The following is a 27678-nucleotide window of genomic DNA, read 5'->3' as shown; positions in this document are numbered from 1 at the left end:
TCAAAATTTAGCCTCAAAAGGTAACTACCCCAATTCCATTTCAAGATTTGCCATGTGCCTTCCACTAGTGAGACCATATTTATGTCATTTACCTCCCCTTTTATAAGATTGTGGCTGAGGGGCCTCTGGTCTTGTTTTTGATGCCTGGAGTTTTCAATATTTACCATACATTGCTTTTTATCTGGTTGACTAGATCCATATGAAGGGGAAAGAGTGTGACCAAAGAAATGTCCATATATGTGTATCCATCCAGCTTCTCAAACACCCCATCATTATCTACTTGATATTCCTTCATGTCTTTAAGATAGCCCTTAACATCATTATCAAAGTCCCGTAAAGAGCTTCTGATCATGTATAAAGACACCATTTAGGAAAAACTTATTGATGTATTGAGTTCTCTCCAATGAGGAAAACTATCTATTTTTTCTAATAAATGCTTCTTAATTAACTGTCTGAATTCATCTACCCTTACAGCATTCAATGCTTTCATATTAAAAAGGTTATTGGATTCCTGTTGATCACATTCAAATATACCAGAACAAGACATTCTGAAAGAATCATAGTTTTCACTACAGCCATACACAGCGCTGCATTTCTATCAGTTTGTATTTTTTTCTAAATTCTTCAGTGAGTTGGCATTTCTCTCCTTTCCTCTCTTTGCACAGTAGGGCCCTTATTATTCTGGTTTTGTGTATGTGCCTTTTACTGTGGGTGTAAATATTCACTAAAGACTGTGGTTGGTTTTCTAGCTGCTTCTACTTTTGTGGCACCAAATCTTTGATTGCCCTCTTCATCAAAGATATTCTTGGTGTCTCTTTGAGATGCCTGAAAATAGATTTAACTGAATTCAAACACTTTTTTAGATTTTCTATGTAGCTTCTTTAGCCTGGTTAATTTTTTCTTTATGATGCCTCACAAACTCCTTGGTGGAATTCTTCATGGCATCAAATATTTTCTTAACTGAACCAAAAAATTATCTCCTTCAACTTCTTTTTAATCCTGTAGTTTTCTCTGCTCCCTTTCTATTTTCCATCATTTTTTTTGTTTTACATTTTGATCTTTTGCCTCACTATACAGGCTTTTCCACAAATCGGAATGCTGCTGTTTGAGCTTTAGCTTCTGTTCCAGCTCAGTGAGTCTTTCCCGTAAGATTTCTATTTCCTTTTTCTTTTTTTCAGTCACTACATTGGGAGAGTCTGGGTTGCAGCATGACTCACTAGAGCCCTGCTGCTGGAGCTCCACTTTTAAAGCCATGGTTATTAGTCATCCTCTCTCTAGCTCCTCCCTTAGCATCTTTGCTTCTGCAGAGTCTCCGTTTGATTAAAGAAGCTGTGTCTTCAGCTTTTCTTCTTCCAGATGCTGCTTGAGTTTCTGATTTTCTGTAAGTAATTCAGTCCCTGTCCCTTTATCTTCCAATATCCTAATCTGTTCTCTTAGTTTCCTTAACTCTTCCTGTAATGAAGATAAGGCTTTTTCTTCTCTTTCCAGAAATATGTTTAATACTGCTTCTCTGTATCGAGATTCTTTTTCTGAGTGTCAAAGGACATCTCTTCTTCAATAAGGGCCCAATATCTTACAAGATTTCCCTTCAATGACTTATAATCTATAAAATATTCTTGTTCCTGTTGACATAGGGAAAGAGAATCCTTCCTATCATTTGATTCATCTTCACATATCTTTCTGACTGTTGACGCTTCTGAATCTGAATTGTGCCATAGAAATGTCCAAACCCCACGCCAGTTGCAATAACCAAGGCAAGTATAACACACTTATTGAGACCACTGCTGAACTGGCATTCACACAACTCCTTAGAGGGTTCCATTTCTTATTCGGGGAGTAGCCGTTTCTCAGATTCTGAACTAGAAAGTCCTCTTCCTAGCACGGCATCATCTAAAGGCAGGACTAGGCTGATGACTGGTTTCATCACTACTTGATTTATCATCACTAGGCTGGGATGAAAATACAGTTTCTGGCTGACAGAATGTATACTGGCTACTGGAAGAAAAGCCCTTGTTTGTTTGTTTTTTTTAAGATTTTATTTATTTATTTATTTATTTATTTATTTGTTTGTTTATTTATTTATTTATTTATTTATGAGAGAGAGAGAGAGCAGAGGGATGGGGGAGAGGGAGAGAATCTCCAGCAGAGTTCACACTCAGCGGGGAGTCCCTCTTGGGCTTAATCCCAGGACCCTGAGGTCATGACCTGAACTGAAACCAAGAGTTGGTGGCTCAGCTGACTGAGACACCCAGCACCCCTAGCCCATGTTGAAGTCTTCTGGACTCTATGCTCCTTCAACAACTACAGCTTCTTGATTTCTAATTTCTTCTAACTTAGGTGCCTTAAGGTTAATAATATCAGAATCATCACTGACATTTCCAAAATAGACACTTCTTCTCTCTCAATTGCTGGTTTCGTTTCCATCACCGCTGGATAAGCAGTTTCTTCTATTTACCCTGTGTTTGGCTCTCTCCCTGCTCTGACTGCAATACGTAGAGCCTCTCTTGCTCTAAAGATATATATTCTAGAGTGAGCCCACAACTGTCACTGGCTATACCATGTTAAGAATTCACTGTCTCTAGATCAGAACCCTCATGATTGGTGACAGTCCAACCATGAGATGAATCACTGTTATTGGAATTTTCAGATACTTTTCAGGTCTAAATGGGCTACACCATCTCTACCCGAGTGTGTTGGCTGTCACAGTGGTGGTGGCCACAGCCTGTAAAAAGTACTCTAACCTTTATGTTTCAGATCCTGTTCTAAGCCCTAGCTGTTTCTCTTTTGTAGTCTTCAGGGCTTGGAATTTTAATTAGTGAAAGATAGGATTGGTGGCATCAGTTTTTAAGATGACAACACTGACTTGTTTCCAGGAGAGCAGTAACACCAGCATCAGAATATCATCCCTCCTGAAATGTCTGAAATTTGAGACTATCTTCCAGGAGAGTCCTTCTTAGTATCTGAACCCTCAGAGTCAACAAGTTTCTCATACAGAGTGTTTAGTAAATACATGTTGGTTGAATCGATAGTTAGAGAAGACGGTTGCCTATGAATAATTTGTACTAAAGGGACTTGATGAATAATATTATCTCCTCTATTAGCTGTTGGTGTCTGAGTGTCACCTTGTATGCCTGTGGGGAAAGGCAGAGTGCACGTTTGATGAAATGAGAGGGTAATAAGAGGCAATGTAAACCCATATGTTTTAGAGGTAAATAGTATAACAATGAAGGGACATTTGAGAGAGACACAAAGTATGGTGATCGAGGATGCAAAGCTCTGGCATCGAATTGCATTGACTCCAATACTGAATCTCTTAGGTTTGAACCATGTTGTTTCTGGGAAGTTACTTAATATTTGTGTGTCAGTTCCATCTTATGTCAAATGAAGAAATAAATGTCCCTACCAAGCAAGCTTACTATGTGGAATGAGTGATTCAGTATGAGCAACACATATAGAAACATAGCAAATATGTACAGGACACGTACAGAAACTCTAGGCAAGCTCCATGAAGTGAAATGGAGTGTTTGGGGTCAGCAGTAAAAGGGATGTGCTTTTTATTAAAGTGATGTGATTTTATTAGAGGAAGGGTTCATGAGACACTGAAGGTAAACTTCCCTATTAAAATATTTGCCTAGGGCTAGTCCTGGGCATTAAAACAAACTGACAGTCACACTTTGCTAGTTTAGGAATATTTTTCTTCTTTATCATATCTTCATACACATTGGCTTTTGATGAATTTTCACCATTTTAAAGTCATAGACTCACGTTACTGACCTCATTAGCAAGGGGCAAAGAAAAGCTGCATAGTCAGTTGATAATAAAAATTACTGTGGCCTCTAATGATCAATTAATTGAAATAATAGCTTCAAAGTGCTTAAAACTAAGTAAGCAAGCACAAAATAATGGCTGTTGCTAAATGGCTGCTTGTATATTATTACATCAAGTCAGAGTAATGCTGCTCCTGGTATCTGTGTGTAGGTTGCTATGGCCACTGGACACAGCCATAGTTCGCAGACAGTACAACTCCAAGGGGCATACTATTTATGAAATGACTGTTCACATTATAACTGCCATTAATAAAATGCCATTATTCCTTTTAATGTCCTATTTCTTTTTATTATTGATGTATAAGGGACATACAATAAAATGTAGAGATTTCAAGTGTTCATTTTGATAGATTTTGACAGCTGTATACACCATATAACCACCATCCAAAACAAGATATAGAACTTTTCTGTAATCCCATAAAGTTATTTCTGCTCATTATTAGACAATAAGAACCTACCTTATCACCACCTTAGTAACAAAGTTAACCACTTTCTGATTTTTATGACCTTAAAATTATTCTGTTTGTTCTTGGGCATCATACACATAGAATCATAGAAATGTATTCCTTGGTGTCTGGTTCCTTTTGTGCAGCATAACATGTGTGAGATTCATCAGAGTTGTGAGTGTATCAGTAGCATGTTCTTTTTTATTGCTCAGTAGTATTCCATTGTACGAGTACAATAGGATTTGCTTATCCATTTCTTCTTCATAGCAATTTGCTTTCTGTCATAGGGTTATTATGAATAAGGTTGCTGTACATATTCTTGCCAAAGATTTTATGTTGACATATGTTTTCATTTCTTTTCAGTAAATATCTGATGCAAGATATATTGTAGACTTTAATGCAAAAGCTGAAACTATAAATCATCTAAAAGAAGTGATAGGAGAATATCTCCAAGCCATTCAGAGAAGCAAAGATTTCTTTGATAGACACATAAAGCACTAATCGGAAAAGAACAAAATTGATAAATTGGACTTTGTCAAAAGAAATATTCTCTGTATCTGAAGATGTCATTAAAAAAATGAATAGGCAAGCCCAGGAGTAAGAATAAAATATTTGCAATTTGTAAAACCAACAAAGGATTTTTGTCCAGGAAATCTATAGAACTAATACAAATCAATAGTAAAAAGACAAGAGGCCAGGAAAAGGGGGCAAAACATTTGATCAGACAATTGACCATACAAATACCCACTAGAGGACTTGTATCACCTAATTTCAGGACTTATTCTACCCTAGAGTATTCTCAGAGCGTGATATTGGTAAAAGGATACAAAAAATAAATGTATGAAACAGACCGATAGCCCAGGAAGAAACAGATATATATTTAATTAATTCCCCTTTTCAATTATTCGGCTGACGCTTGCTGCCCTATTATCTCTTTAACACTCCAGTGTTCTCATTGTTCTTTCACTTCTATGACTTCCTCTCATAATGTCAGAAAATCACTTCTGAATTTCCACTTGCTTCTAACTCTCTTTTTTTTTCACTAGAGCATATGATATCAACCACATAGTAAGAAATACTGTTTTCTCAACAAAAGAACTTCATATGCCATAATTGACTGGTAACTTACCTAATGTTATTTACCTAATGTTATTTGTAGATCCACAACTTATTTGTTATTACAAATATATTTCTCTTGGTTGGTTGAGGAAATGTGCTAAAGTTGGGACAAACATTGCAAGAATGTAAGGTTAATAAGAGAAAAGTGTCTCATGGCTCTCCTTATGTCACACTATCTAGGAGACCCTGATGCCACACCTGTATATAAAAAGCCTGTGCTTTATCTCAAACTAGAACCCCTATAGGCCAGTCTATTTTTAATGTGAGATTTATTTAAATAGCCTCAGTTTCTGATCTCTTCAGTGATGTGGTGTGGTCAGCTATTAATGGTATTTTTCATTACATGATCTACACTTGAATGTTAAAAATGGAAGTAAGCCATAGTAATCAGCAACAGGGAGAGAATGATAATCCGAGACTATAAAGTTCTTAAATCTAATACTTCACAGTCTTTTTTTTTTCAGAAGTATTATAAATTTTGATTTGGGGAAATATTTTTAGTTCTACAGATTACTTCCAATAACATGAATCAAAGAGAAAGCATCACTACTGGGAGTTTTAAAATGATTTTATTTGTTAAAGGAATCCCCAACTGAAAGTTTTTTGTGCATTTCTGAAAATTATAAAATGATAGTTCTGTAAGAAGTCTGCTTTTATAATTGAAAATTTATTACAAAAAGAAAAAAAATGTATTACAATCATCCAGAAACCTGAAATCAATAAATTAAAAGAAAATTGTACCCAAATAGAAAAAAAAAGATAAAGGAAAGGACCCAATTTGTTAGTTTTTCAGACAGATAATTATATCCAATAGCATTAATGTTAAAGAGCATATATACAGGGCAGAGTTGCCTGAGTAGCTCAGTCAGTTAAGCTTCTGCCTCTTGGTTTCCACTCAAGTCATGATCTCAGGGTCATGATCTCAGAGTCCTGAGATTGAACCTCACCTTGATCCCAACTTGAGCCCCCTCATTCAGCTTAGAGTGTCACTGAAATTCTCTCCTCCCTCACTCCACCTTGCCCTTCCCCTCCCCACACTTACTTGAGTGCACTCTCTCTCTTACTCTCTAAAATTGATTAATTAATTAATTAATTGAAATAAAAGAAGCAGATATACCAGTTAGGAGGGGTTCTTCTTCTTAAATATTACATTTAAAAATTAGCCAAGAAATAAACACAAGGACCGAGGCAAATCACAATATTGGAAGTGATACTGTTCAGGCTTCTGGAATAGGAGGAAACAACAGTCTCCAGCATGCACGAGCCTGACAATCACATCTGTTTTAGTGTATGTGTCAGGGCCAGGAGTTGGGGGAGGCCTCCCAACAGTAGCCCACTCCCATTCAAATTGCAGAATGGAGAAAATGGCGAGAGAAAGGATTTCTGGTCTATTTTGACAATTTTCTAACACAGAAAGGAAAGTACTACTGACACCTGAGGACATAGCATATTCTGATCCGTGTGCTAGGGGCTTTTACACACTTACCTTATCTTCAAACACTATGCTAGTTTCAGACATACACAGGAGGTATTTTTATGGCTTCGTGATTTTTATTTGTTTACTAATTTTTGCTTATTTATTGCAAATGAAGATTTTAAATTTGAGAGAGATTGAGGAATAGCTTTCAAGTCACAGTCAGCACTGAAATTTGAGCCCAAATTTGAGCTGGGCTAACTCAAAACAACTATTTTTTCCCACTACCACAGCAGTATCATTCTCTGGTTAAGGACACAGACTTGGTGGCAGGATCCCTGAGTGAAAATCCTGACCCTGCCATTCATTCATTCATTCATTATTGTTCAAACTTGAATAAGTCATTTGATCTTCCTCAGAGCTATATTTCTCATATATAACATGGGAATAAAAAAGAACCTGTCTCATAAGATAACACTGAGGATTAAACATATTAATTTATGTAAAGCCCTGGTAAGAGCTCCCTATACATAATATGAGCTCAATAAATGCTCATTGTTATTAATACACTATGTAAATGTTATTATGGATAGTAGTAAGTATGTATTAATTGGCATGTAATAATTTCTGAATATCTTTTAAGTGAATTGAAGTGTAATCTGTAATTCCTTTTGAGAGAGAAACTTTATGTACTTATTTACATTATACACTAAGATTTTTTTGGAAAGAAAAACATATATATGCTCATGGCATAGGGGAAATTATGGTCATAATTGTTTTGACCAGAGAAGCAATGGAGCTGAATCATGCCCATTACCCAATTAGCCATGATCTACAATCATCAAAACTATAGCTGCTGTCTTGACATAATTGTTCTTTTTATTTTGTTTAGAACATAAGGAGTAACTGTAGATAACACTATTTGACAATTAAAATCTAAACGATCACGGTGCTTCAAGATGTCTATCCACTAATTAGAAAAATGATTAACAAGGTATAATTTGCAAGTTTGTCAGTATTAGGATTTAACTAGTATTCCACTATTACATATTAAAGTTTAGAGATTAATTTTCCTCTCAAAAATTATTAGTGCTTCATCCCCTATTTCATAGGAATAAATTTTAGAACACAAATCTTAAACAATTATTTTTGATAATGGAGAACCTATCCCCAAATCATGGCTTCAGACTTTTCATTCAGAGCAATGTAAAATAAACTCTTAGGGAAACTTATTTTCAACAATGGCAGGACTGCATCACACATGTTTTACTGTATTTCCCTTTTCCATTTCTATATACTGCTCTTTTTTGTTTTTTTAGATTTTATTTATTTATTCATGAGAGACACAGAGAGAGAGAGACAGAGACAGAGACAGAGACACAGGTAGAGGGGAAGCAGGCTCCCTGCAGGGAGGTCAATGTGGGACTCAACCCCTACACAAGGGATCACACCCTGAGCGGAAGACAGATGCTCAACCACTGAGCCACGCGGGCTCCCTAAACTGTCCTTCCTTTTCCTTAAGTATTCCAAGCATTAAAATGGCAGGGACATCTTAGCCTTCTCAGATTTTCTTTTATCCATTGCAGTTTCTCATGAGGTTCTGAGTACATGCCTGCTAGGCATGTACACGTGATAATCTCAAATTACTATACTTTGGGTTTATCTTTGGCTTCACCATTTTCCCTTTGAAAAAGTCTCACTTTTCTTGATATCCTCTCTGCCTCTAGCTCAATTCTACTTTGAATTTCTCAATTCTTTCTCCTACTAGGCCAAAATATAAACCTATATTTAAAAAAAAAGATTTTATTTATTTATTCATGAGAGACACCAAGAGAGGCAGAGACACAGGCGGAGGGAGAAGCAGGCTCCCTGCAGGGAGCCTGATGTGGGACTGGATCCCAGGTCTCCAGGACCAAGGCCCAGGGCCGAAGGTGGTACCAAACCACTGAGCCACCCAGGCATCCCCAAACCTATGATTCTTAATACTGTCCTTAAAAAGCTCTTTAAAATAAAACAATACAGGATACCTGGGTGGCTCAGTTGGTTAAGTGTCTGCCTTCCCCTCAGTCATGATCCCATGGTCCTGGGATCTAGCCCCACGCCAGATTCCCTGCTCCATGGGGAGCGTGCTTCTCTCTCTGCCTCTCTCTCCCTCTTTCTATCGCTCATGAATAAATAAATAATCTTTTTTAAAAATTAAACAATATTTTAAGCATATTCTTTCATTCATCCATTCATTCATATAAAGTGAATATTAACTATTTGCCAGGCTTTACTTCAGATTCTGACAACACTTCAGTAAACAAAACAAACTAGAATTCTCTCCTCATGTTTTAAGGGAGACATGAACATACATAAACCAACTAAATGAGGAACATAGTAGAGACCACTAGGTAGGTGAAGAATGGCCAGGATGGCTTCTTTGAATGGTTGGTGTTAGAGCAGAAGTCTAAAGATGAAAAGTGCCAATTCTGAGTATATCTGTATTTGGGGCAGAAGGAACATCAAATGAGGAGCCCCAAGATGGGGACAAATGGCATTTTTTGGAAGACAAAAAGAAAATCAAAATGCAGTTAGCAAGTATGAGAGAAAGTACAAGTTCAGAGTTCTTTGTTGCAGAGTTGAGAATCCATTCTAAGTAACATTTAGTACATTATTAAAGGATATAAGGAGGTTATCTAAGAAGGTTGGTTAACTCCAACCTTCTGTTGGAGAGCTAGTCCCAGCAACTTGGGCCAGCAACCACAATGTAGAGGTGGCCTCGGTGAGAACATCACTGCCACTGCCACTGAGCACCAGAATTATAGCTCACACCTTTAAGATTGCAGATTGGGTCCCCAAACTCTAACTTTCAGTAACAGAACCATGTAGACAATAGGAATGCTGAGAGATGCTGCTCTAGCTTCTAACTTGAGAACAAAGGACTGATCCTGTGACATTAGGAGGGTGTTCGAAAGATGGCAGTTCATCAAACAGCTGATAAATGCCCACTATCTCACAGAGAAAAGCTTGGAGTTTAAAATGTTAATATGATTTCAAGTGTGTTTTATGCATTTTCATATTCTCCAAATTCTGCATCATGGAAATAGAGAAATTGAAAAATATGAAATATGTCTGAGCTCCCCAGCATCACAGAATTAGTGTGAGAGCACAAGAGCTGTGGTGATCAGGAGCTCCGATTTGTGCCTTAATTTATAGAGTGCCTCTGAAGGGCATTTAATCAGCAGGACCAGCTCTGCCAACATGCATAAGAGCTGCTCGCCCTTATGTGGAATCTTATTAGTACGATCAAATGGAAGTGACACCTATCCCTTGGGAATAAGTACATCACTTGTGTAGGACTCTGAGGTGGAGATAATTGACCACTGAAAATGAGCATGAACTATGAAGAGTTTGGCAGAAAATGAATGATTTTCACAAATGTCATTCAAATCTTACACTCCTAGTGTGACACTACCACACTGCTAACAAAGCCAAAATCATTTTTATAAAGGAACCTGAAAATTGAGACATTTAAACTCCATCAAATATACTAAAAAAGGTTTTCTCCTTATACATTTAAAATGCATCATATTTGCCAATTAGCTCATGTTCAGAAACCATCTTTGCTTCTGTGACTAGACAAGGGATACCAGACACTTGTGACCAGATAACACAATGAAGCAAAACTGAATCCTTTAGCACTTCATTTAATGCCTTAGATTTTAAAATAAAACTTTTTTTCAGCTTCATTTTGCATATGGTTGGGAAATAAAGTCCATTCATTCCACACAAATTTCTACCTATTTCAAGCAAAACACTTTACTGTTTAGAGACAGTGGGAAAGATATCCTGGCTGTGCATCAAAATGACCTGGGGAAATGTGCTAAAATAAAGACTTGGGGTTCCACTGCAAAATTCTTATTCATTATTATCTCTCAAGGGTTCAGAGAGCCAATATATCTAATGCATTCATCAGGACTTGAATATTATTGCAGTCTGTCCCCAAGCAGATCTCTTAGTGAAATTGCATGATTTTCATCTTATCAAAGAACTACAGGAGAAGAGTTTTTACAGAACTAGGACCCAAACATTTTGAAAAAGCCATTTAAATAGTTACTAAATAAAGGACATGATGAAAACTTAGCTCCCCAGGAAAATCTATTAGAAGGAGTCCCTTTATTCCCCTAAGGTTTACATTCCTCTTGTATCCCAAGCACTTAGGAATATGATTCAAAGAATATTTGGAGGGATTATATAATAATAACAATAATAGTAACAAACAGAACAAAATACAAGTAAAAGATTATAAATTAAAAACAGAGTGAGGTAGTATTCAACAAATAAATGTATTCAACAAATAATACATTATGTAAATAAAAGCTAGAACAACTTCCAAAACCAGAAAAACAGACTAATCTCTAGGACACATGGTGAAAATATAAACAAAATAAAAACAGATTTGGAAATAAGAATGGGACTGCAACAACATAGAAGATTTTTATGAGACTAATGTTTATAATTACAATTAATAAATATGAAATTATATATATATATTTTTTAAATGTATCAATTACCCAAGCCAAAGCTGTGGAAAACTAAAGCCTAACAGCTACACAAAAAAACAGAACAAGTTTTTAATGACTTGCATCCTTAAAAGAATTCTAGGTTATGTGGTTTTTATACCTAAAGTAATAAAGCTTACTGCTATAGAATCTATTCCTGAGAAGAGAAATTAGCAATGATCTCTTATGTCACGAAGAATCAATAACAATGATCAATAAAGATTATTAAAAAGATGAATACAGGGCAGCTCTGGTGGCTCCACAGTTTAGCACCGCCTTCAGCCCAGGTGTGATCCTGGAGACCCAGGATCGAGTCCCACATCGGGCTCCCTGAATGGAGCCTGCTTCTCCCTCTGCCTGTGTCTCTGCCTCTCTCTCTCTCTCTTTCAGGAATAAATAAATAAAATCTTAAGAAAGAATAAAATTGAATTCTTTAAAAAAAAAAAAAGATGAATACCAGAGGCACCTGGGTGGCTCAGTAGGTTAAGCATCTGACTCTTGATTTCACCTTAGGTCACCATCTCAGGGTGGTGGGATCAGGTCCTATGTCAGGCTCTGCTTGTACCCTCCCTTTGCTCCTCTCCCCACTTGCTCTTTCTCTCTCCCCCCTAAAATAAATAAAATCCTAAAAAACAAAACAAAACAAAACAAAAAACAAAATAAAACTCATTAAGGAAAAAAAGACAGATTCGCAAATATTCGCAAATAACATACGATATGCAAAATATCATGTAATTGTAGAGCATTTTACAGATCATAAGAGATTATTATGAACAACCTCATCGCAATGAATCGGAAGCTTTAAAAATGAATATGTTTTACTTAAAATGTTAAGACCAGCTCAAGAAAATACCAGCTTATATGATATATAAGATCATTTGAGATTAGATTTTCAGACAAAAAATGAACGGATCCCCCAAATAGAGCTCAAGTAAGATTGAACTCTACTGCTCTCTAATGTAAAAGTTCAAGCAGTTCAGGGCTGTGGAGTAGCCATGTTCCAGATCACTTCTCTATCATTTCTAATATTTAGTCCGTATCTCTGTGATCTAATATCATGTCTGGCCATGTCTGGCCATCACAGCAAAACAGAGACAGTTTTATAAAGAAAATTACATGCCAATCTTATTTATGAAATTAAATATATATATCCTAAATTAAACTATTAAAAACTTGAAAAGGGAAATATCTATACATAAGAGAATATCCACACTGGATATATAACAAAAGTGGCACTTTATCAGTGGATAAGGAGGTATTATGCAATAAGTGTTCAGAGCCAAATGGTTATCTGTTTTTAAAACAGGTGAAACCAGATCATTTTTACATTACCTCTTATGAAAATAGTAATATCCGTGTAGATTAAAGTTTGTAAAGCTAAACTTTAAAATGCTTCGAATAGGGAGGCCTGGGGGGCTCAGTGGTTGAACGTCTGCCTTTGATTCAGGGCATGATCTGGGGGCCCTGGAATTGAGTCCTGCGTCGGGCTCCCTGCATGGACCCTGCTTCTCCCTCTGCCTGTGTCTCTGGCTCTCTCTCTCTGTGTCTCGCATGAATAAATGAATAAAAATCTTTTTTAAAAAATACTTGGAATAAAAAATATGTCTATGTGAATTTAGGACAGAATTATTTCCTTATTAAAACATATAATCTACAAATTACAAACTACATTATTTTGCAATAAAAATATCTGTATTACAGAAGATATCTAAAACAAAAAGTATAATGTTAAGCCACAGATTTGGAGGAGATATTTGAAAAAAAAAACAACAACAACAAAAGAATAATATCCAGAATATAAGGAATTCCTTCAAATCAATCTGAAAGAAAGAACAATTGGAAAAAAAAGGCAAAACACTTGAGTATATATTTTATAGAAAAACTAGGGCCAATAAATATAAAAATATTAGCCATTGCATTGGAAAAATACAAATGAAAACAAAAGTGTGATTGAGAAAAGCCTTTCAAAGTTTTAATTCTGATACCAAGTACTAGTGGGAACACACATTGCATATGAAAATATAAAGCAGTATAAGATTTCAAAAAGAAGTTGTCACAACCTAGTAACACTGAAGATGCACATACTTTACAACCTAGCAATTCTACTTCAATGTGTACACCCTAGAGAAAAAAAATCCTGTTCATGTTGTCTGTAAGACAGGTACAAGAAAGTTTATTGAAGCTTTGTTTGTAAAAGTAAGAAATTTAAACACCAATATTGATAGGAAAATCTCTTATTAAGTATTCAACATGGAATAATGTATAACCATTAAAATGAACACCAACATTACTCAACATAAAAATTCATATAAATTGTAGTAGACCTAAAGAGGTATGTCTTAAGGATTAGTCTGACTCAGTCTTTACCATATCCCTCAAGGACTTTAGGTTGATTAGTATCAATCTGTTCAGGCTGCTGTAACAAAATGCCACAATCTGAATAGTTTATACACAACAGCCATTTAATTCTCACACATTTAACTCTGGAGATTAAGAAGTCTAAGTTAATGGAAACCACAGGTTTGGTGTCTGATGAGGACTCACTTCCTGGATGACCATCTTACCACTGTAGCCCCACATGGGAAAAGGGGCTAAGGAGTTCTGTAGGTCCTCTATTATAAATGGTGCTATCCACTATTGTGACTTATCCAGCTCTCAAAGCCCCACTTCCTAATAGCATTACATTGAACCGTACATTTCAATATATGATTTTGGGGAAAACACTTTCAGTCATTCAGCATAGAGGAAGACATAAATAATGTAAAGTCCAGATATAGCTGGTGCAGCTCTCCAGGCAAAGTCAAAAATTGTTATCCATCTTTAATCCTATCTAAAACCTAAAAGAGGGATCCCTGGGTGGCGCAGCGGTTTGGCGCCTGCCTTTGGCCCAGGGCGCGATCCTGGCGACCCGGGATCGAATCCCACATTGGGCTCCCGATGCATGGAGCCTGCTTCTCTCTCTGCCTCTCTCTCTCTCTCTCTCTCTCTGTGACTATCATAAATAAATAAAAAAAATAAAAAAAATAAAAAAAAATAAAAAAATAAAACCTAAAAGAAGAGCAATAGATCTATAAACAATTTTAAAGAAGTGTAATAAAAATCAATATGAATACAGGAACAACTTTTAAGGTTGACCTATGAATAAAAGATAAATATACATATATGTGTATATATACACACATATACATACAATTATATATATATATAACTGAACATAAAGTTATATATATAACTGAATATAGTTTTATATAGATAGATTGATAGATGATAGATAGATGATAGATAACTGAATATAAAGGGAAAGTAGTCTCTAATGCATAATACAATGTTCATTATGACTGAAGAAATACATAACTGAAGAAATATAGAACACTAGCATATTCATGTTAATGGCCCCAATGAAACACAATTTGAGTTGAGTATTAATTTATTCAATGAAGGAAGCAGAAAATACAAACAGAATACTGATGTGCAATAGAAATTAATAGTATAGAAAATACAAGAAATATATAGAAAATTGATAAACTTTGAGAAATCTGAAATCCAAATTTGTTAGCTTATAACTGGAAAAGAATTTTAATAGTTTACCCATTTGAAATATATTAACCTGCTGGACTGACACAGTAATATGAATGGTAGAAAGATACCAATATATATAGTTCAATGCAAATTTATAGAGTTTTACATAAAGCAAGAGAAAACACAGAAAGAGGAATGGCTTCCCACGTTTCCACAAATTTCTTTTTTTTAATATTTTATTTATTTATTCATGAAAGACACACAGAGAGAGAGGCGGAGACACAGGCAGAGGGAGAAGCAGGTTCCATGCAGGGAGCCTGACGTGGGACTCCATCCTGGGTCCCCAGGATGAAGGCAGCGCTAAACCGCTGAGCCACCCGGGCTGCCCTCCACAAATTTCTAACAACCTACATATCTCTTAGTGATTTGGATCCTACCAAGCAAATAATCAGTAAAAATTAACCATGCACATTTCTGGTGTGTATTATGATACTGCATGAAGGGACTGTCAGTACCCACGGGGAATCACTTATCAGGTCCAAACTTCAGAGTTGTCTAATTTTAACGGCATTTGAGTGCTTTATCATCTAATACCTCCCTTTTTCTCTCTCTCTTTTTTTTAATTCCTTATCAACTTAGCAGTTAAAATATTTTATTCAATCTCTCAGGATCACAATTTGATATACTCAGTTAAAGGAAGCTATTTGATATACTCAGTTAAAGGAAGATGTTTCATCAATGAAAGCATTTTGACTTCCCTAATTTTTCTTAGTTTTTACTACCTGTGATACAGAATGCTATATAAATCTGTTACTATACAAAGTAATGTGTGTCTAATTCATGATATTTCCACCAAATTTAAAATTCCTTATTTTCTTTTTCAGTTTTAGGCCCCTCATGGCATTTTTAAAATGTCTCCAAAGTATTTAGGTTTAGTATAATTTTGTTAGTACTATTAAGCTCCTAACTGGTTGCTTATAGAAGAAATTCCCAATTGCAAGTAATGGTCAGAATTTTGCTAAATAGGAGAGTCCATTCTAGTTACATGAAGGAAATAGTAAATAGTTATAGATTCTTTAGAAGGACTCCAGATACAGACTCTAAAATGAGTTATCAGGGATACCCTGCAATGTCAAACTCTCCTGCCAAGAAAGCAGCTACTTGTGACAGCTATTGAATTAAGAAGCTATTGGCTTCGGATCTACACGCTCCTGCCCTGATCCAAAGGCCACTGGATTAGGAAGATGCTGCTAAATTTGGAAGTTGGCTGTATACCTGCCGCCTCCTGGAGGATGATATTTCCACTGTGTTTCACAGCAGCAAAATAGATCTCCAAATTCTATGTCTTTCCTCATATGACTCAGTTCCAAATCCAAGTCTACTGAGCATACATCAGAGTAGTAGAATCAGTCTCAGAAAGAACTCTAACTACAAGAGGGCCTCAGAAATGTAGTTTTAAGCTTCCTAGTATCTGGGAACGCCTGGGTGGCTCAGCCATTGAGCATTGGCCTTCATTTAGGGCATGACCCTGGGGTCCCAGGATCGAGTCCCATGTTGGGCTCCCCGCATGGAGCCTGCTTCTCTCCCTCTGCCTGTGTCTCTGCCTCTCTCTGTGTGTCTCTCATGAATAAATAAACAAAATCTGAAGAAAAAAAAAAGCTTCCTAGTATCTGTAGGAAAGGAGTCTGGAAGATAGAAGGGGTCTGAAATGCATATTGGAAAACCAAACCAACAACGATGGACTCACAAGCAAAGAATGGCAAAATCTCACACGGAGTCACATATAATTACACAGTAAAAATAAAAATGGGAATACTGGCAAATATATTTATTTATAAATAAGGATACTATGATTTTTAATCTTAGCAAATTGCAAAGCAAATTGCTATTGAATAACATTTTTTTTTAAAAGCTTTTGAGAATCCCTGGGAGCGTCTGCCTTCAGCTAAGGGCATGATCCTGAGGGTACCGTGATCGAGTATGCATGGAAGCTCCCTGCATGGAGCCTGCTTCTCCCTCTGCCTATGTCTCTGCCTCTCTCTTTGTGTCTCTCATGAATAAATACAAAAAATCTTAAAAAAAAAACTTTTGCATAAAATATGTATTTATTATTTTAATAATTAAAGTATTAAAAGTCCATTAAGGCTGTTGAAAATTAACAAAATATAACCAAATTATGGGCAATAATAACCAGAGTAAGGGTAAAAGGTTTTATATATACATATAAATATATATGTAAATATAATGTTACATATACATATATAACATATGACATATATCTGCATTTTTCCTTACTTATCGTTAAAGATCGTTGAGATTGTTAAGCATTCTAGAAAAAATGGAAACAATTTATTGTGAGATTTTAGCATATGCTGTAGTAAAATACATGTCAACAAAAACGAGGTGGTTGAATGGTAAATATAATAAGGTTTTTACATTGTACTCTAGAGAAACCAATAAAAACTAACACAAAGTGTCATAGTCAAAAACTCTAATGCAGAAGATAAAATAGAATATTTTTAATTTCTAAAAATTTACTAAAATAAAGCAGAAATTGAGAAACATAAGAAAAATAACAAGTATAAAATACTAGTCATGATGGAATATTTAAACTCAACCATGTCAAAAACTACATTAAAAATAAATGGACTGACACCCCATTTAAAAGCAAAAGATTGTCAAATTGGATTATAGAAAAAGCAAGATTCCAGTATATGCAATTTGCAAGAATCCTTTTTTTTTTTTTAATTAAAAAGATATGTACAGGGGTACAGATTCAACCTGTTAGGTGTGTCTGTCTTCAGCTCTGGTCATGATCTTGGGATTGAGCTGAATCAATCTGAAACTAAAAGTATGGGAAAAGACAAACAAATGCAAATTCTTAGTTTAAGAAAATGCATGTTGTATTAATAGAACTCAAAATAGACTCCAAGACAAAGAAATAAAGGGAGGCAAGTCATAATGATAAAAAAATGAATTCATTAAGAATACATAACAAAGTTAAATATGTGCATGCCAACCAAAAGAGCTTCAAGTTACACGAAGCAAAAATTGAGAAGACTTTAGGGATAAATTCAAAAGAACCCACAATGATAATAGGATATTATCTCCCTCAGAAATTTCTCCCTCAGAAATTGGTAGCAAAATCAGAAAAAAAATGCAGTAAAGTTAAAAAAAATTGAATAGTATTATCCAAGTTGACCTAACTTACATTTATGGAATATTACTACTGAAAATTTGAGAAATTAATTTTATTCAAGTTTGCATACAATATTTACCAATATAAATCAGGTATTGTAGCATAAAATAGATCTTAATAAAATTAAAATGCACTGAACTCACACAGATAATGTTTTCTGCCCATAAGAGAAGTAAATCAGATATCTAGCAATAAGATATCTAAAAGAAATTCACACAAAATTGAAAATTAATAACACACTTTAAATCCAAAGGTTAAAAAAAAGAAAGAAATTGCAAGTAAAATTTGAAAATATTTTGAACTAGATGATAATGAAGGAACAGCATAATATTGTAGAATATAAGCTAATGCTATTTTTACAGTTTTATATTGCCCATATTAGAAAATGTATTTTAAAATAGTTAAATCAGTGACTTAAGGTTCTGTCTTAGGAAGATAAAGCAGAATAAATAAAATCATAAAAATAAATGTGAAATGAATGAAATAGAAAATAGACAAAAATAGAGAAGACTAACAAAAACAAAGTCTGGTTCTTTGAAAAGATAAAAAAAAATACTGATAAACTCTTAGCATGACAAGTCAATAGTAAGAGTGAAACAGACATTAAAAAGTTAATAAAGAGATATTTTGAACAACGTTATGGTAATAAAATTAGCAACTTAAATAAAATGGACAATTTTCTTGAAAAACATCGATTTAAAAAACTGCCCAAAATTTTAAAAATTGAAATAAATCCACATTTATTATAATTTGTCAATATAAACTGCAATGCTTTCCAACAAAGAACAATACAGACACTAATGACTATATCAGTGAATTATACAAATACGTAAGGAGAAATAGTGTCCATTCTCTTTAAATAGATGAAGAGAGAAGTACTTTTATTAGCACTCATTATTCCAATCCTAAAATCAGAGAAAAGCATTGCTTAAAAACAAACAACCAATCAACTAAATAACTCATGAACATAAATGGAAAAACTAATGAGTAAAGTAAAGCAAAATAATGAAAAGCAAAACATTGTTGGGGGGTAAAACTCTTAGAGTTTGCAAACAATAAATAGGGTACAAATCTACAAATCTACAAATTATTAGAACTAATTGAAAATAGTATGACCAAAGAAAAACATGTCATTACATAAAACCATTTGAATTTCTCTTTAGTTTAATCCACAATTAAAAAATAAAATTCAAGGGACATCTGGGTGGTTCAGTTGGTTAAGTGTCTGACTGTTGATTTTGGCGCAGGCCATGATCTCAGGGTCATGAAATTGAGACCCACATCAGGCTCCGTGCTGGTAGTGGAGCCTTCTTGGGATTCTCTCCCTCTATCTCTGCCCCTCCCCCTTCTCTCTCTCTCTAAAAAAAATAAAATAAAATAAGCAAAATAAAATTCAAAACACAGTTTTTTCAGGGTTCTTCAGAGAAACAGAACAAACTATATATATATATATATATATATACACACACACACACACACACATATAACAAACACACACACAAATGTATATATATACATGCATATAATGTGTGTATATGTATGTGTATATATATATACACATGCATGTATATATATATATATATATATATATATATATATATATATATATCTGTGTATGTATGTGTGTGTCTGAGGGAGAGATTTATTTTGAGGAAATGACTCACATAATGTGAGGGCTGTTAAGTCTAGAATCCATGGGGCAAGCCAACAGTCTAGAAAGTCAAGCAGATTTCTATGCTGCAATATCAAGGCAAATTCCTTCTTCTTTGGAAAATCTCAGACTTTGTCTTTTAGACTCTCAAAAAAATTGGATAAGGCCTGATGAGAGTATTCTGCCTTACTTTCAAAGTTAACTGATATTATTTTTTTAAAGATTTTATTTATTTATTCATGAGAGACACAGAGAGATAGAGAGGCAGAGACACAGGTAGAGGGAGAAGTAGGCTCCATGCAGGGATACTGAGTGGGACTCGATCCCAGGACTCCAGGATCACGCCCTGGGCGGAAGGCGGCACTAAACCACTGAGCCACTCAGGGATCCATCAAAGGTAACTGGTTTTAAATGCCAATCACATCCACAAATACTTTCTCAACAATATCTCGACCAGTGTTTGACCAAATAACTGGGCAGTATAGCCTAGCCAAGTTGACATGTAGAATTAACTATTGCTGTTGTCAAATCTTCCCCAAATGATCTACAGATTAGTACCAATCTCAACAAAAACTCTAACAAGTATTTTTTTGTCAGAATTGATGAGCCTATTCTAAAACTTTTATTATTATTTTTTTTTTATGGAAAGAAAAGGGCATTGAACACCCAAAACAATTTGAATAGCTGAAACAAGTTTGACAAGAAAAACAAAGATCAAATTTAAATAATTTGCAATACCTGGTTTTAAGACTTATTACAACCCAAATAATAAAGACAGAGGGTTTTATTAGCAAAAAAAACAGATAAGTAGAATTGTAAAGGAATAAGGAGTCCAGAAATATACCCTGGACAATTGATTTAAGTCCATTCATCAGGTAAAGAAATATTTTCGATGGATATTCTTAGAACAACTGGATATTGGTGGGGGCAGGGAGGATGAACTTTCATTCTCACCTTATTCCATGCACAAAAATTAGACCAAAATAGATCTTGGACCTAAGCATAAAACTGTAAAGCTTCTAGAAGAAAACAGATCATTTTCACAACCTAAAAGAAAATAGAGTCCTGAGACTGACAACAACAAAACACAAATTCCAGAAGAAAAAAAACTGATAGATAACAAATTTTGAAATGTAAAAATTTCTGCCCTGCTCATGAAAAGACACCAGTAAGAAAATAATATGTAAGCCACAACCTGGTAAAAGTATTTATAGTACATATGTCTAACAAAGCACTTGTTTCAAAAACATGTAAAAAGCACAAATTAATAATTTAAAAATGACAACATGACAAAAAGTAAGCAAAATACTTGAATAAACACTTTTTAAGAGAAGATCTATGAATGGATAATAAATATTTGAAAAGCTATGAATGGATAATAAATATATGAAAAGGTTTTTAATGTCATTAGTTCCTAGAAAAATATAAATTGTAACCACAATCAGATACAACTACAGACCACGTAGAAAAACAAAAATCCAAAAAACTGACAAAACTAACAATTGATCAGAATGTACCGCAACTGGTACTTTCATATATTATTGATGGGAATATAAAATGGTTCAACATTTTTAGACAACTCTATGATATACATCTATAAAGTTAACCTTGTATCTGCTCTGTGAGCCAGACATCCAAGGGAAGGGTTATATATGTACACCAGGATATTATTGGTAATAAAAAGAATGATAAGCACAATGACTTACTACACACAAAAAAGCAGACACAAAATAATACTTGCAATATGATTTTATTTACATAAAACTTATAAAACAAATTATTCTAAAGGGACAGAAATTGGATAATGGTTGAAGGAGCATTATAGAATAATTAGTAAGGGACATCAAGGAACATTCTGAAAGGGAAAGAAAGAAGTTCTTAATCTCACTATAAGTGGTAGGTATAGGGTATATGCTATTGTCAAACTCCCGTACTGATCAGTTAAGATTTGTGCGTTGTTTTGTTAGATACATCTCAACAAAAATAGTCAGAGAATTTTAAATATTTCATGTGATGTTTAAATGGCACAATTTATATAGCTCACAATATGTTCAAAATCTTCGTGGATGGCATTAGACCAACTAACAAAACAAACCTGCACTTTTGGGTTATTGCAACTTTACTTGTACTTTTATCATACATTGCAGTTAGAAATGCCTCCCGGAAATTTACAAAGGACTTCTATCCAAAAGACATGAGAGTTTAAAAAAAAAAATGAGAGTCCTGAATGAGACATAGAGATTACCAAGAAGGGGAATGCTGTATATTACGATTATAGCAATAACTGATGATATCTTTCAGATATAAAAAAAGAAAACAGCCTCTCATGAGAAATATTTGCCATTAAAATAATTGTATTTCTCATACATAAGCTTATCTTGAAACGAGAAGCACACAACTCTCTTGGCTATGAGAATTAGCATTCCAAGGTGTATCAGCCAACATCATTTTTTGGGTTGGTTTATTCCAAGCCTTTGAGATTAGAAGTTTGCAAAGAAAATGCTGACACAGTCTTGGTTCTGGCAGTCAGATTGCTTGCATTATAATTAGATAAGAATTTAATGATATTAACTGAAGCTGAGCAGAAAAGCTGCACAGATAAATTAGACAAATAGGATTTATGAGACTTCATTTCTGATGCAAAAACTACATTATCATTCAGTTAATATGCCCAGTCCATTAAAATCAGCATAACAACATAGATTTCATATCCATCTGGGGCAAGAATTTGAAAATGAACCCTTAAAATTCTAGCAATAATCAGTGCTTGGCAACAGGATACAGATTTAAAGTGAGTTTGCTTTTGCTTCTGTCTTCATGTAAACCACCTTGGGACCACACTGAGGATCAGGAAGCTTGTCAACCAAAAGACCAATAAGTCCCTCTCCAGTGGGATAAATATAGAACGAGACTGACAAATCTCATCTGCAAGAAAATTAGTGCAGCCATAGGTAGCAGTAAGAAATAAAGTATTAATTGCCAAATATGCAGAAAACTAATAGAAACTGAAGTGGGAGTAGTTTTATGGATTCAAAATAAGTTAAGTTCACTGACATGATAAGAGTGCCTATCAGATGAAGAGGGAATTATTCCAGGTTATTTTTTTTTACCTTTTAATCAAAATAAATATCTATTAGAAAATATGACTGATTAATCTTGAATCAATTAAAAAAGGTAGATAGATCTTGTTGGCATTAATGAAAGGGAAATTACCTCTTATTAAAAAAAAATAATGTATGCAGAGCCTCTTAGAATAGTACTGGCAAGCATGAATATCTCATAAAGCTTAAGAAAATAAAAAAAAATATATTACATCAAGTAGATAGAGGGAAAGGGTTTAACGTAATTGTAAGTGATCTTTTTGTTTGTTTGGAGTTTAAACTTCCTTAGCAATCCCGTTAGCAGTAGTATATCATCCACCTTGGTAGAGAGAGAAGGAATGTTCTGGTTAATTTGCCTCCAGGAAAGACTTTCTTTTAAACAACTTTATTTTTCAAACACAAAGGCACTTGAAAAATAGAAAAATAGTTTAATTGTGTAGGAATGAATGGCCTCCTTTGTGGTATTATCAGCACTTTATCTTCCTCTAAATTGCATTTGAGATTCTTAAAGGGGGAAGAGGTAGCTGAAAGTTAGGTATATTTATTTTTAGTAGATTCTTCTTTGTTGTTCTATGATACAAATATGCTCAAAATTCAGCTAATGGAAACTAGAGTTTCCGACTTACCGTGGCTCTACTTATAATTTTTTGACTTTACGAGGGTGCAAAAAGCAAGATGCCTTCAGTAGAAACTGTGCTTCGAATTTTGAATTTTGATATTTTCCAGGCTTGTGATATGCAGTACAATACTGTCTTATGATGCTGGGCAATGGCAGCTCCCACTCAATCATGTGATCATACACTTACAACCATTCTGTACCCACACAACCATTGTTTCTCACCTTCGGTACAGTATTAAATCAATTACATAAGATATTCAACAGTTTAACCCTATTTAGTAGGGTTTGTGATAGATGACTTTGCCCAACTAAAACTTAACTGGGGCTAATGTAAGTGTTCTGAGCGCATTTAAGGTAGGTTAGGCTAAGCCATGATGTTTGGCAGATTAGGCATATTAAATGTACTTTTGACTTATGATATTTCAATTTACAACAGGTTTATCAAGACTTTATTCCACTGTAAGCCAAGGAACATTTGTACATAAATAGTATCTCTAATATACCAATATAAAATACGTGTGTATAGCAAAGATTTTTCCTAAAAATAAACAAGTGCCCTACAATGATATCTAATTTTTTTTGTTCTGACATTATCTATGCTTCTGAAAAATCCAAAAATTTTGGCTCTAACCTATTTGCAAGTTGGCAATATTATTGTCTGCAAAGTGGAAGTTTAACAGCAACAAAAAGAAACTGCATTTTTTCTATGAAAATTACTTTATCAATATACTAATTGGTTATTTTTACAAGAATCTTGCCCATGGCAAATATTTATTGTTCTTCAAATTTTACTATAACAAATGTTTATTAACTAACTAGTATATGTCCCAAGTTGTTGTAGGAACAAAGCCATGCAGGAGCTCACAGTTTAGTTATAGAGTCATAAGACAAGATGCAAACTATGAACACTAGAGCAACATGGAAAAAATGATGAAGTCAAAATATGGGAACAAAGGAAAGAGTTCTGGCATGCTAGATGATGCAGGCAGTATAAATGCTATTTTTTGTCCCCCCCCCCACCCCCCCACCCTAGAAAAGAGTTTGCTGAGGAGATGGGAGAGAGAAGGGTGGAGAAGAGCAATAATCCAAGCAAAACAGCATGTGATAAACAAGATAATCAAGAAAGAGACAGACACAAGGCACATATTGGTGACTAATGACTCAAGCAGGATTGAGTAACAGGATGGGTACCAGTATGGTGGTGAATGTGTCTGCCATGGCGGAAAGGAATAAAAGGGGTGTATGTGCTATATTGAAGACACTGAGTTTTATCTAGAAACACATAGGATGGATCACTGATCAGAGGAGAATGGTGTAGTGGAATCTTTAAGAAGGGGAGTTCTAAGAAGTGGTAGGGTGGTTAACAGACTCACATCTTACAGAGATTGAGGTCAAGTAAAAATTAGGACCAAGAAGAGTTTTTGTTTTGTTTTGTTTTGTTTTGCTTTGTGTTTTTCATGTGCAATTAGATAACTGGTAGTCTTATTATTATTTTTTTAAGTACAGAGTGAACTACAAGGTGGTGGTAGAGATGTCAGAGAAACAAAAGGGAAGTAATGAATCATAAAACTCTCAGCCACATCCCTAACACATGCATGTGTGTGTGCATGCACACATGCATGATGAACTTATAAGAAACTTTCTTGAGGAGCCAGAAGGTGGAGATATTCCTCTTGTGTATGGGGCAAAGATGGGGTGCTGGAAGCAGAAAAAAGGGCAAGCACTGTGGAAGAGGAATAGATAGGGAAGGATTTGTAGCATTCCACATTGTTCCACTCAGTGGAACTCATGCTAGATGCATGAGAAGTAGCCATAAGGCAAATAGGTAGAAGACATTTTTTGAAGGGGTAAAGAGTATAGGAATATTTACTGGAAATGTAAGCTAATGAGAAGTATTGACAAGGAGTGAGGAGTTAGTGCTGGGAGGATGAGGGTAAGAAAGCTTAAAAATATAATTGGGGGCCCTGCAGAGGTATGGAGAAGCTTGCAATTTGGGTATAGTTTAAGGATGACAAGAATCATTCAATCAATATAAAAACTTTTCTTGAGTACCTAGAAACAAAAGATTCAGTTATAAGCAAAAGTTAATATATTTTCAACTTTCATGGGCTTAACAATCCAGTGGGATGAGGAAATTACTCCAGTGTCATATTAATCAATGTGTAGGTACAAGCTGAGATTAACTGCCACACAAAATGAGGAGTAAAAAAACACAAAAGCACAAAAAAATATGAATCTATGAAAGCACAGTGAAGAAGATATTTTGACATCAGAGCTAAAGGGCAAGTAGGAGTTACCTATGGGGCTGAGAGGGGGGCAAAAAAGGCAATGGAGAAACAACGTGGAAATTCTGCACATGTGACTGAAGTCTGAGTTAGGGAGAGTACAGAGGAAGAAAAGTATAGAGAGTGCAGAACACAGCTTTGAGAAATTTCATGACCTGAGTACGAGAAGAGCATTCACCATCAAAGGAGACAAAACAGCCAGTTAGACAGAAGAAAACCAGGGGATATAGCTTTGGGAAAAAGGAAGAGAGTTTCAATAAGGAATGAGCTACCAACAAGGTCCCACACCACTGAGAGGTCAAATAAAATGAGTTCTGGAAAAATTTCCAGTGCATTTAACCACTTAGAAGGGACTAGTGCTATTAAAAGTCATAACGAAGTGGACTGAGGAGGAAGTGGGAAATAGAAAAACAGAAACTACACACCAAATTGGGGGATTGGGGATATTAGGAGAGAAATAAGAAGTAGCTGAAATGAAAGGATTTTTTAAGATATGAGAAACTTAATCATGTTTAAATATCTCAGAAAAAATCCAAATAAGAGGTAGAAAAGGAAAACTTAGGGAGAGGAGAGGTCATTAGTGAGAGGTAGGAAGGGAAATTATGAAGCACAGGTTAGTGGCGGTGGTAGGGGGTGCTCCATGTGGAAGGGATGCTTTACCACATACACACATAGAAGTTGTTAGGGTTCATGGTAAGGTTTGCTAACAGGGAGTTCAGGAAAATTTATGTTGAATAAAAGCCCAAGTCAACTGCTAGGAATGAATGAAGGGGTGGTGTATGCAGCTATAGGAACCTGACCGTAGTCTAGTGTGCTCTAGGCTGCTCCTTCTGAAACATGGGGAAGACCCTGCCTAATACCATTTGCTGCTGTGCTAAGCAGTATCAGGGAGGGTCTTTCCTATGTGTCAAAAAGCAAGCAGGCTATGGGAGGACTCAACATTTAGCCTGAATTTCACATACACACACTTATAAGAAACAATATCCTGAGAAAAAATAACTCCTTACAAGTATGGCCTCTATAATCCAGATTAAGAAAAAATTCCAATCCCTTAGGTCTATATTTATCCTAAAATACTTCCTGCAACACAAAATCTCAACCTTAAGCAGCTATATAATAAAATAAGTCTAACAATATTTCCCAGACCCCTGTAGGCAATCTATTATGTTGTACAAAATACATTAATTTAGAAGAGAATTTTATAATAGTTGAGTTTTCAAAATTTGAAGTGATTCAGGCATTTGAGATAATTTTATTTCCATTTGTTTTACTTAACGCATTGGTCATTTTTTCATTGCATTAATATAATGCCAGCCCCAATTGTAGCTACATGCACTTGATGATAAGGCACAACTGGGCATACTTTAAAAATAGGCAGTAAATATCTCTCTAACAAAATATTATTGACTCTTATCCCTGGTTCAGTTATGTTATCTCCGGAATAAAACAAAGACTCTCTCTCTCTCTCTCTCTTTTTAGAAATGTAATAAAATGTTTTAAAAGACTTTAAAAACAATGTGGAGACAGAAAAATTCAAGGACAGATTTCACCGATTTGGGAAAAAAGTAAATGTTAATGGATGACCGACAGAAGGAAAATATCAAAACTTGTGTTTGCTTCGGTTCTTTTAAGCGAATGTTAAACATTTTTCAAATCAGAAAGGTGAAGTAAACAACATATGGAGGGATATGAGGCCCGGGAAAGACAATGGGATAGTAAGTGAACACCTGGCTAGCCCAAATGAATTAAAATCTAATCCCAGATGGAAAATACCTGAAGGTAGAAAGGGACAATATTTTTGTTATTATTTTTATCCTCACAACTACTCTCTAAGAAAGATAAAGTAGGAACAGTTTCCCCTTTTCCATTTCTTACTTGTCAGTCTCCACCTGTCCCTGATTGCACGTTCCCAGAACCACAGGCTCTCAGCGCTGGCAAGGGTCTTGCAGATCAT

The 27678-nt window shown here is 35.0% G+C and overlaps 1 pseudogene; it reads right to left on the bottom strand.

Moving 5' to 3' along the window:
• Positions 1-27678, bottom strand: LOC129516805 (cell cycle progression protein 1-like; annotated as a pseudogene).

This window comes from Nyctereutes procyonoides, unplaced genomic scaffold (assembly GCF_905146905.1).
Source record: "Nyctereutes procyonoides isolate TBG_1078 unplaced genomic scaffold, NYPRO_anot_genome, whole genome shotgun sequence".
Taxonomy (NCBI): domain Eukaryota; kingdom Metazoa; phylum Chordata; class Mammalia; order Carnivora; family Canidae; genus Nyctereutes; species Nyctereutes procyonoides.
Note: the sequence above shows the minus strand (reverse complement) of the source record. Positions and strands in the feature narration are given on the sequence as shown.